Raw genomic sequence first — 13,137 nt, forward strand, 5'->3', positions numbered from 1 at the left:
AAGGCAACAAGAGTGGAGAAACGAGGCCAACAAGCGAAAGGGGGGGGGGGGGGTGAACTGTGTTCCGGTCCTTGCGTCCGCCTGCTCGCCAGCCTCGCCAGACAGAACCACTCGCGCTGGGGTCTCGCGGCAGCACAATGGGCACCATCGAGCCAATGGCGGGACAAAACGAACTGTCAAACTGTCTTCCACCATTACACTCACACTTCAATCTAAACGATCCCATTGTGCAGTTCTTTTAGCACACATTACTGTGTTTGACAAAATTGTAACAACACTTAAAAAAGATCAAATAAAATACTTTTAACAAGGCAATTATTTCATGGTGTTCAAATTGTCTAAATCTGACATCATTTCTGCAGAGGAAAAACTACTTCATGATGATGAAATTAAAGCACTCGGATAAGATATTGTTTCTTCGCGATGGTTTTGAAATTTGTTCATTAAATTCTACAAGAAATCTTTCAGCTTGGACGTATTTCAGAAGCAATCAGAAGTTCGAAAGAAGAAGTACACTCAAACGCATAATTGAACATGTAAGCTAAGGTAAACAGTGGTGCAAACCAGACTGATATAGCTGAGTAGTTTTTCCAAGCGTTTTGGAATATGTTTTACAACTCGTTTCAAAGAGCCGCAATTCCTCTATCAAGGCTTGTAGTGGTTCACCAAATGACAAGTAACTAATTAATCAAATTAAACTAAATAAAATTAATGAACTGTGGTTTTTGGGGAGAACTCGATACACAAATAAGTAAAAAGTGGAGTGAAATAAAAAAAAACTAAGTTGAAATTAAAGGAACACAATTTAAACGTAAAATAAAAAATCGTAATATTCCTGATGCAAGCTGTCACTAATAACGATGGAGGCGCCCAGTATCTCTGGTGTTACTAATAACGATGGAGGCGCCCAGTATTTCTAGTGTTGCCAGCAAACGCTAGTGAAAACTCTTTTTATTAACTTTCTTGTTTAAAAAAAAAGAGCAACCTTTTCAGCTTTGTATCAATTCCAAAGACAAACACAATTCCTATAAGAACATCATAAAGATCGCCCAGTATCTCTGATGTTACTAATAACGATGGAGGCGCCCAGTATCTCTGGTGTTACTAATAACGATGGAGGCGCCCAGTATTTCTAGTGTTGCCAGCAAACGGTAGTGAAAACTCTTTTTATTAACTTTCTTGTTTAAAAAAAACGAGCAACCTTTTCAGCTTTGTTTCAATTCCAAAGACAAACACAATTCCTATAAGAACATCATAAAGATAGAACATATTTTTCAAATTTTATGTTTCTTTTAATGAGGTTTTTCACAACTATTAACTATCTCGAAGTAAAAACTGTTGTTTTATATAACAAGCAAGGTGGTTTCCTTGCTTGGTACCCATTGTGCAGTGTGTCGGTTTGCGAAAGAAGCTTTGATTTGTTTGACCCATATTTGAACCCAACGCTTTCGGTTTTCAAGCCAACGGGATGTCCGAACATTCCCAGACCCGGGTGTCAGATCGTGCCACTCACACGCATCACCAACCTGTTTATCCCTGGGTGGCTTTGAGCTGGCTCGGGGTGGGGTGGGGGGAAGGGGAGAAAAAAAAGGTATGCTAATAAATGAATTGAAAATTAGGCCGTCCGTCATGCCACTCACGGCCCGCGGCGAAGAAAATTTGTCACCAAATCGGGGGCTCTTGGTTTTCGTTTTGTTTTCGCCTTATTTTCTGCTCGCTCGCAGCACGCTCTCCTTTCCAAAGGATCGAACGACGCAGACGCACGAACCCGATTCCGTGCAGCCTTGTCGCCTGCCACGTTTGCCACACACAACCACACACACATACACACACACAGGCAAGCGCGAACGAGATTGGTTTGTCCTTTCCAATCATATTTATTTATTTCCTTTCGTTCCTTTTTTTTCCCACCCATTCTGCTCGGCAAACGTTCCCGAAACTCCGCCTTCGCTTGGTCGCAACAACTTTACGGTGCGCTCCTTGGGAAAAGTATGTCGCAAACGATGCGAGCCGATAGCAAACGGCACAGCAACAGTCCATAAGCAGGCTCGGGGTGAACAAAAAAAAAATGCTCACCCAACACGTGGTGGAAAAAAGGCGTGTATTTATTTATTCATTTATTTATTTTAGACGACTGACGATGCAAAGGCGTGAAAGTTTTCCGTTCCTCTCTTTAACCGCAATACCCGGTGTGTTAGACATTATGACAACATAAAGTAAGGTGCAAAGGAACTTTACATAAAACATATCCAAAACTAAAACACTTCCTAAATACTTTACAAAATTATTGTGACAAATGGAAACACATATGAAATGTACGACATTCCGAAGAAACCTCATCGAAGAGAGAAACAAAAGAGAGATAAAGTAGGTTTCATCAAGAAAAATAACAGAAAACATGTTTTCAAATTGCTTTTAAGCCAATTTGTAAAAAAAATCCCGTGACGCGTTATCATTTCAACTAACAACACACACACACAATCGTGAATATGGTCGTAAATATTAGGATTAATAACGTGCTCGGTTCGATGGCTCTTAGTTGTTTTATACTGTGTTATTAACTGTTTGCTAAACCTAATTATTTCATTAAAATTCAATAAAAGGCGTTTGTTTTCCATTGCTTGGTTTCGTAAGGTTTTGAAATGGTGACGTTGTATTGTTTTCTTTTTTTTCATCTTGAACCGTTTCTTTGTTTCCTACTTTCCTACGAATTAAAACATTTTCTTATGCAGGTGAGTGGTGAAAGTGTTTCTTTTTTTTCCTGTTTTGTTATTTTTATTCTCCCTTACTCGCACACATGCACACGAGCGGCACGGTGCTGTGAATTTATTACCGTCCACCGGGCGGTAACTTTTTTCGTCACAGCAAGTGGGTTGCAAGAAGATACGGAATTTAAACGTCGAAACGAAGGCGAGGACTCGGTTTTTCCTTTCCCTTTTTCAAAAAGGGAAAGACCCCGTGATTTTCCTTCTTTTATTCGTAAGACTGAGGCGACTGGACCCCTCCAGTGGGTGGAAGAAAGAAAGAGTGGTGAGGGGGGGAGGGGGGCGTTAAAGTAAGTAGAGTTAATCTTTTTCGACACGCATATGTTAGCAAACGGCTCGGGCTTGTGCTTGTAATTACCCTCGTCGAAGGGTCCTTTGCGAAGAGATTTCACTTTTGGGTAATTTCGCATAAATAGTTTTTTTTAATTTCACTTTTTCTTTTTCGCTGCAGCAATATTGACATTCCAACACACCTTATCTGGCACGTCAAATCATGACTTCCGTGCTGAAAAACTGCTTGCGACAGCCCGAGCCCTCGGTTGGAGGAGAGCAGGGTTTGACGAACGTTGTAACAGTTTCAAAACTGTCGCTACCTACTTCGGCCTACGCTAGCTGGTTTTGTGTTAGTGCATATTATGGAAAGACCCCGGACTTCCACAAACTGTAAAATTGTAAGATACGCAATGTTTGGCTATGACGGGATAATATCAGCACTCCATCATCCAGCTGTAAACAGCTACAAGTAGGCAACGGTAACGGCCCGAAATTACCCACTCGCGACCGATTATGCCTGACCAAGAACTAGGCCGAACAACGGCGAAGGTGTCAAATTCGGTGGTATCCTAGCTCTGGCCTACTGGCTTCGAAGACAAGCTGTCGGATGTGTAGCGTGTAACAGTGCTAAGCTTCGCAAAACAAACGCATAACAACCGGTCGATTAATCATCCTTTCAAGACGCAACACTGTGCGACCCTCTTCCTATATGAGGTCACTGCTAACGTCCCTGAACGCTGGGCCCTCATTATTTGCTCGTTTAGTAAACAACTAAACCAACTGATTCACTCCCTTTAGCATGTTCAGTCTGAATAAAAGCGTCCCCTTCAAAAGAACCAAAACAAACTCCACTTTATCAAAGGATGAAACATTATAATCTCAGAAGTATTGTTGATACAAACTTAACGAGAACATTTAAGCTGATGTTTCTAATGGCTAGTAGGAAAATAAGGTTATTATCAACTTTTCACCTGAATGCTCTAGTTTTATGAATGACATTTCATTTTAACCCATTTCAAATAATCAATCACAAATCAATTATTTCTACAAACATCAAAGTTTTGTAACATTGAAGCAACGAGTCTTCTTTAAATTAATACATGTCTACACTTAAATGATGTTGTTCTTCATTTCTAATGCTGATTGGTGATTATTCTCACAACAAAAATGGTGGCCAGAGCAAAGCAAGGTTCCTGTACGATATAAATAATAACAGTGTTTGATTTTTAAATCATTACTTTCGCATTTTAATCAGTTCTTGATAAAAGTATTTACATCACTTTGCTCGTTTATGTTTAAATAAACTAACTTTTACTGCTGTTAAATCATTGCTAATATATTAACTCTAATTATATCAGCGCATTATTTTGACTTAATATAAACTTTTCATTTGTAATATCTCCATAACGGTTTTATGTATTCGAAGAACAGGAAAGAAAGCTTCGTTATGTAGGTCAAGTTGTGCTTTTTACATATTTTTTATAACTCGCAAAGATAACAATGTAAGTTCGGAAAAAACTTGTTTCTCATAATTCACCATGAAAAATTATATTCTAAATCAATTTAAAAGTATTTTAACTTTGCATAATAATGAAAATGCCCACAAATAACTGACAGTAAAAGTTTAACTTACCTACAAAAAAAAAAACGAAGCGGTTCTTCTTTTACAAAGTTTCAACAAATCAACGGAAGGAGAAAAATAAAAACAAAACGGAGGATGGGAAGCGAAACGAAGAACCTTTTTGCCGCGAGTGATTTTCCCAGTGTGAATAAGCGTCCATGCTGCGATTTCGGGTGAGTGAATTAAGTAAAGTAATGAAAATTGTGAAATAAAGGCAAACACGACCAAAGAAAATGGGACGTTTAAAACTACCAACTTTGTTTTCTGTACGGCCGTTTTTGTTCTAAATATAAAACGAGGCTTTCTTCATCGCCTCAACCTTATTATTATTATTGGCAGCTGGTATAGTGCCGTGTCTTGGCCCTGCTGGAGTTCTCGAGCTGCTCCACCCTCGCACAATACGATCCAAGGTGTCGCCTATGGAACGATTTATGATGGCATGCTACGGACTTGCTCACTTGCTCAGCGTGCCTCCAATCGGATCGGGCGGTCATAGAGGCAGGTAAGGGTGGCATCTCTTCTCACGCCGCCGGCCCGCGAGTTTTATGGAGTGTGACGCGAGGTCCTTAACCCCCGCCCATAGTCGAGCACCTTCAGGGCGGTCGAAGGACGTCGTCCGCTCTAACAGATACGGCATTTAGTGGCCGAATCGAACGGCTCCACCAGCGGGCAGGTGTTTTCCGACAGTGGAGGAGTTGCAAGACCCTAACATCCGTTGGGAGTTTGGCGATTGATACTGTGACAGAGTGATCTATCCGAGAAGGGAAGCGTTAGGAAACTTGCTCAACGACAAGTGTCTAGGTCGAGTTCCAGCGCTATCCTGAATGTCCGTGTGTTGCTGAAGCAAATGCCAACCAAAAAGCAGGTGGATCTTCTCGAGGCCGCATACAAATCGGCCCTCGCGCCCAGCTCCACGCCCCCAAAAGTAAGCAAATCGGTTGAATTTAATATGCATACAGTACTTACACGTGGGGCAGCATCAACAAGGTATCGGCATAAGGCACAAAGGCAGCCCCTCCTCCTCCGAGGGCGAGGTAATTAGCGGACATGCCCATAGTGGAGAGCGAAATTTTTGACCCCAATGGGTTTTCCTCGTTTTGTTTTGTTTTTTTTTTATTTTGGTGCCAGCAGGGAAACGCAATCCCGCAATTAATCGACTGACCCCAGAATTTCAATTGGGTGGCAGGAGGCGGGGGGGGTGGGAGGTTATGCTGGCGAAAAGTCTTTGGCAAACCTCGATTTACCAAACTGCCCCAGGGTGGGTTCACTTGCGAAAAGACTGCGACCAATTGAGGGTAAGTGAGCGATTCCTTCCTTCCACTCCATTTTCATTCCCACGCCAAGATTCGACAGACTCGGTCTCTAATTACTTACGCTTCCTTCCCTCTCCTTTAACACGTTTCGTACCGCGTCACCGAAATATGGATGACAGCAGTTTTAGTACAAAAAAGTTTTTGACCCGTAAATAAATGAAAATGCAACATAAAAATTATTGTAATATTTTATATAAATTTTTTGGGCAGCTAAGTTTTTGCTTGGCCTTCGAAAACAATCGGTTTAACAAATATTATAAACAAATTGTAATTTGAAAAATTGTACTAAAAATTGTGCTAAAACGCTTGGTACGGAACGTGTTAAATGTGGTATAAAATATGACGTACCAAACAAATCGCGAAAAGCCCTACGATCCCGAAAAAAAAAACCCGAGACGACCGGCTGACAGCAGTAAAACTCCCCAAACCCCCGAACGAATACCCTTGAACGTCGTGTGCGTGTGTGGTGTGTGTGTGTGTGTGTAGGCCTCCGGTGAAGGTGCGACATCCACCAAACCTCACCGTTTCGTCCGCAATAAATCTGGGTTTTTTCCCCCAAAACGTGCCAACGAAGATGGATACGTTTGTCACGATGTCGCATGCTTTCGCCAAGTTATGCGCCATTTTCATTCCTCGCGCTCACTCGCACCAACAGCGCTTGGGAGTGACGCAGGGCGCGAGGCTATCGCTGCGTACCATTGAACGTGTGCAGTTTTTTCTAACGATTTGCCAAATGGTAGGATGTTTGGGCAAATCACGTGGTTGACCGGTGGCCCAACCAAAACGATCGACATTCCAAAATCATCCGATATGAATTATTCAATGCTTCCTTCTAAATTAACATCACTCGTGTATGTTGTACACTACTGTATAAATGTAAACAATCTTTAGAGGTTCACACAATAACTAACTTTAACCGCGTTCTAGTTGAAATAATAAAAGCAACGTTGTTTCAAGAAATCATTTACAACTGGTATAGCAATTCTATTTGTTTGTTTAACACGTTGACTTCCATTTCCCGCAAAGTGGGTGACAGCAGAAATCAGTTCTAAAAAGTGTTTGACCTATAAATAAATAAAAAAGCAACATACAAATTATAGTAATATTTTATATCAATTCTTTGGGAAGCTTAGTCTTTGCTTAGCCTTCAAAAATTGTTGATTTCATATATGTTATAAACAAATTTTATTTAAAAAAAATGTAAAAAAAAGTGTGCTAAAAACACTTGGCAGTCAAGGTGTTAACACGTTAACTCCCAAGCGCTTTTAGCATACTTTTTTAGTACAATCTATTTCAATGAAATTAGTTTATGACATTCGTTAAACCGAAAGTTTTTTATGGCTAAACAAAAACTAAGCTTCCCAAAGAATTGATATTAAATGTTCCCATAGTTTTGAAGCTACATTTTCATTAATTTATGGGACAAACACTTTTTAGAACTAATGACAGTTGGCCATCAAAAAAGATAGCCATAGCAGTGAACGTGTTAACTTGGTGGAATATGCATTCGAAAATACTCCATTTTTCTTAAGTATAATAATGTTATTATTTCATTAAGTTTATAAGGTCACATTAACTTTTTTTTTTACATTTCCTTTTTACTTTTTGTACACTCCATCAATTTGGAGCTCTTTAAACCTTTTTTAAGCTTTTTTAGCAAAAAGGGAATCTCTTCTTCATTTCGTCTACTTCTTCACCAGCAAAATCATGAATCATCATCTTAAACGGCGGTCAAAGTATGCCAAATGTGATTTTAGAACTATCGGAAAAGAGGGTTAATTTTTGCTCACACAAAAACAAACAAACATTGTTCACAAATATTAGATAAGCTAAGCATAACATTGGTTTTCGTTACCAAAACCGGACCAGTGCACTTATGCCCACTCTTAAAAATAACTGATTTAAACTGGAATAACCAGATATGTTATTTTAAATATCGAATAGCAGTGTTAAACATCAAATTATGTTCAATTACTGCGCTTTTTTAAGGAAACAGCACTATTGCTTGTTTTGAAACCAAACATTTCCTTCTTGAATGTCGCCTCTGAGAGGGAAAAAGTAGCAAAGTAATTTATTTACGATACAGAGCCGAAATGATTCGTTTTATATGTTGGTTTACATGTGAGTAAATAGCAGTTCAATATTTTTTTATAGCAAATTATAGCACAAAACAGGACTTAACTGTTCCTGGTTAGGGTTAGTTTAATTCTTTTCTAAAACGATCGAGTGCAGCGGGGTTCGGTTAGACATACCATTATTTGTTCGTTGATCCTTGTTGAACTTTTCGTTAGACGGTTCCTCTTGTATCCTGCGTGGAAAGGAGCAAATAATAGAAGAAAAACATTCGTGAACAAAACAAAAAAAAAACGAGCGATCATGGAATGGAAGCAATGCTGGGGTGGACAAATAAGTTTCGCTCGATCGATTAATACGCTCTCGAGTTACGTTTGTTCTTTGTTCTATCCACGAGCGTTTGGTTTAATTCGCCGGCGTGGCTTGCAATTGTTTCTACACAGTTTCTACACTGGCGTTAGTTGGGTTTTCGTTTGATTGTGGCCGGATTTGATGGACGAAAGTGTTTTGTTATGCGTTTTGCACCTTGAACAAACAGTCACAACGTTTTTTGTTTTTGCTTTCTTTCTCCTCTTTTCTACGTTATTAACACCGTTATCGATGGAAACTTTCGTTCTCGTTTTGTAACTCTCTGTTGTTTACTTGTTCGAAATACGCAAACCGCACGATTGGAAGCGTAGTTTTGTTTTTTTTTTTTTAAACTGATTATCAATCATGTGTTATTTTACGGCGCAGGTTTTTGTCTTATTATACTTGATTAATGGCGCTACTGATGATGATAAATGGATATCTTTTGACTGCCCGCACGATAAACACGACTGGGGAACGCGGTTTCACTGTTGCTTTTTCCCCATTTTGACAGTATCTGCCGTGGAAGATTTTACTTGTACGCTCCGGTCAGTCCTGTCCCTAGCCTCGAGCGCTTTCTTTAGCGATCCTGTTGTTCAACTGTTATTTCCCTTGTGTGTGCGCTGTACACCATTTTGCCAGTGTTCGGGGTCTTCGCGTTTCACACGATCAGTTTATGCGCTTTCGCGTCGGAACACTTTCGTGCTCGGTTCGAGCACTTCCGGTTTGCCAGTACGTTTGTTTTCGTGCCGTTTCCGGCCCGCAGCTTCTCGCGCGCGCGGCCGTGTTGACCGCTGTCACTCGTCTCGCGGCACCGGAGTGATGGATTGCACGATAGATCTCGCGGCTTTTTTTCCCCGGAGGCTCGTTGGCAACGCAGCAGCGCAACGGAATAACTTCACCCTCCCGAACGGAACAACTTCACACGGTAACCACACGGCACAGCCAGCTCGGGGCGAACACGAACGGCCGAGTATAGCGTCCAGCAGAGTACGGCAACCTCAGTCAGCGCCTGGAAAAGCGGGCCGCGAGTTTGCGTGGGACGTTTTACCTGCCCGGGAAGGGAAAAGCAGCCCAGCGTGCCGCGTTCGCTTATTTACTGGCTGCTCGCCAAAACGGGAACCAACCAACCAACCAACCAGCGCCAAATTGGCCGAAGCACTATACGATGGGGGCTCTAATCATCCAACCTGGCCCTGCAAGCGATCGCTGCCAGACTGAGGTCCAATTAACTGACCAAATATTACGGAAGTGTGCTAACTACCCCCACCCCAGGGGAGTGGTCAGGAACGGGAGAGGGTGTGGGTTGCGAAGAGTGGCCGAAGGGGGGAGGGAGGGGCGGGGAGGGTTGGCAGTTCCGCAGAAGCGGTTCCGATATTAGGGTCAGGGCAATTTCACCTGCTCTGAAGGAACCCATACGCGCGCGAAAAGGACGACCGAGACGACGACGACGACGACGACGACGACGACAACAACGACGGTAGAGTAATTAGCTGGGGAAATGGGCACCCCGAAGGGAAACAAAGCGAAGGAAAATCTAATCTCGGACCTAGCGCGGAGCCCAAAAGTTCAGCGAGCTGGACAAAAAGCGACACGCGAGCAAAACCCCGCGGGCTCACGACCACCTGCAAAACGGCACACCACTACGCTGGTGACACCTACACCAAGGCAGGGGGGGCCCGAATGGCGATCGCTCGGGAACGCGCTGGACACGAACGTGCTGAGCGCTGAGATGACGACGGGACGGGGGGGGAGGTATAAGGGGACGTGGAGTACTTTTACAAGCTGCAAGCGAACATTCCACAAGGTCAGTCCGTCATCGAACGGCTTGCACTGTCGCCTTCCCGGTCGACCAGGTTGTCAACCATTGCTGGAAAAACTGTCTCAACTCGGAAGAGTTAAACGGCAAATTTCCCATTTCAGAACCTCTTAACTCAGGGAAATTTGTTTGCAAAAAGAAAATAAGAAGCTTCTGTCACCATCACGATCGTGTTTCGAGAAACCGAAGCAAAGTGAAAGTGAAACTAGACAACAGGACATACCAAACCATTTAGTTGCCAAAGCTTTCCCCCTTCTGCTCATGCTACTTTTCCGAGAACGTTTCTCACGCCCGCTTTTCTTCGCAGTTCGCCCTGCAAATACTTTCGATTTTCTTCTAGCAAAAGCTTACGACAATGGAAAGCTTCAGAAAGCTTTTCCATCTGTAACGTGTTTGTATTTGTCTCCAATGGATCGAATTGAAAGAGAAAATAAAAAAAAAAAAACGGCGAATTGAAGATTTCCCGATCGAAGAACGCAGAAATTAATCGTTTGTTGAAAAAACTTTTCCCTAAGCGAGCAATAATGAATTCTTTAAAACACGCTAAAAGAGTTAAACGCAACCAAACACAGGGAAAACCGTCGAACATATTCATGCTGTGTTTTTCAAATGAAAAATTGATAATACTGTTTACCCTTCAAGGAGAAAAGTAGAAGATTCACAAAGCGTATTAATTTAAATAAAACAACAAAAAAAAAAACAAATCATTTGGAAGTACACAAGATCATGAAGCAATCCTAGCGATCAATAAAGAGAGTGTTGAGCAGCATTTCCCAGATGACGGCTTCAATTTTTGTTACATTTCTTTATTCTCTATTGAATCTGTTCTAGGATTGCTTTTTGAATATTTTTATGTGTTTTGGTACGTTTTCTAATCGTCAATACATGTCTGTATTGTAAGCAAAATGTTAATAATTAGCAACTCACTATCAAACTATTTATCAAATGGAGGCGCCTGGTCGTTCATTTGACAGTTCAGTCAATGAGCAAAATTATTTGTGAAAACTTATCGTAAGGCAGTTTTCTAGCCTTTCCTAAACTTTTGTTATTTAGTTTAAACTTCTTTAAACTTCTTTGTATAATCAAGCAATGTTTTTGTTAGGTTGTACGTTGAGTATTTTTATCGGCTTAGGAAAATTTTCTGCTCGCACTTTAAAAGTAAACTTTATTTTAACTGTACAGTGTATTTTATTTAATTCCACACTTTCAAGGCATTTGTTTCATGGTTTTGCGAAATCGAGAATAATTCCCAGCCTGAAAAAGAAATGCTCACCTAAGCGTCCTATGAACCAGTTTCTCTATCAGTCATGAAAAATGTATTCACGCATTCCGAATCGCACTCACCTTGCCGACGTTGGACCAGCGCGGCTCACATTCATTTCCAAACGTTCGCCGTTCGGCACCGGCAAGGACTTGGGCGTGTAACGGATCACCTTGGGACCGTTTATGCTCCCTGTTTTTTTTTTCCCCGCCACAATCGCTGCGAGATAAGTCGAACGACATTCATTCATGAACGTCAGCACACCATCGCACTCAAGGTTGTCGCTAACAGGAGCAAGGACGCCGTGCGTCAATAAAAAAGTCTATTTGAATTCGATGAATAAACAATAGGAGCGCGCTGCTAATCTTGCGTGGAAAAGCTTACGCGTTGTTTGCGTCCCGCCCTTATCTACACACTCGCAGCTTTACTCGACTTCATCTAGGCAGATAACAAATTTTCCGGCAAAAATTGCGACTATTTAGTTTCGATCGCATTCCCCATTTATTAATTATCCGTACACAACTCTACTGGCCTATATGGCTACAGTTTTAAAAGTGTATAATACTTTTTTTCTAATCTCACCCAGAAAATACATTCACATCAACATTTTTTTTTTTTTTTTCCAGGTATGAATTTAAGTACTGATTTAAAATGAAGTATCATGGTGGTTTGAACTTGTTTGTTTTGTTTTTATTACTTTACAAGTTTAGAAAACCCATATGGTCATTTAACAATTTTTCCATCCAAATATACCATAGTTATTGTACTTCATGCAAATAAACCCTATTTGGACACGGTTTAGCAGCTAGTATTGAACATTTTTTCGTACTTAACACATTGAGGTTACCATTTACCACCTACCCAGCATCTCCATCAAAACTTTTAAACTAGAACAGATAGAGCTACGAAGCTTACGATCAATTATTTATTTATGATTTTTTTTATTTCATAGAGTACCATTTTGGAATTATATAACATCCGGGAATGTTCTTGCACGAGTAGCAAAATAATTTTAATTACCAACATCTAATTATTTAGATCCTTAGCCAAGGAAAGAGCAGAACGAATGAATAAAATAACTGGAAGGTGGCAAGGTGGCATGAAACTGATTGCAAGATGTAATATTGAGCTGTACAATAAAGTTAAAATAAGTAGCAAACTAGGTGGAATTGCCGGGAAACAGTATTATTTGACAGCAATTTGTAATACTTTATGATATAAAAAACAGCGTAGCAGTGTTAACATTAACTCCGCTTGAACCAGATGGAAAAATGGTTTAGCTGGTAAAGTAGTGTGGAATAGATTAAGTCAGGGGTCGGCATACATTTCCTTAGAAGGGCCAATAATCAAAACGATATCGAAAGCGTTGATATGAAGATACCTTAAATGATGATTGAATGTTTTCAAAGTAATTTTAAACCCGTTTGAATAGAGTATCCACTTTCTAAACAGGAAAGTTACATTAAAAAGGGGTGTAAGAGAAAATATAAGAAATTTCACCATTAAACTGAATTAAAAATGTTGATACTTCTTTTCGTTGAATTTCGATCTTTTTTTAACAAATAAATTTAGATTCGTTGTACTTTCAATGAATTTCTTTAACTGCGCTTAAAATTCTTCTTCTTTATTCAAATAATTTTAAAATATATTAGTTTAGTGGCATT

The sequence above is a fragment of the Anopheles coustani genome, chromosome X, assembly GCF_943734705.1.
Source record: "Anopheles coustani chromosome X, idAnoCousDA_361_x.2, whole genome shotgun sequence".
Classification (NCBI taxonomy): Eukaryota; Metazoa; Arthropoda; class Insecta; order Diptera; family Culicidae; genus Anopheles; species Anopheles coustani.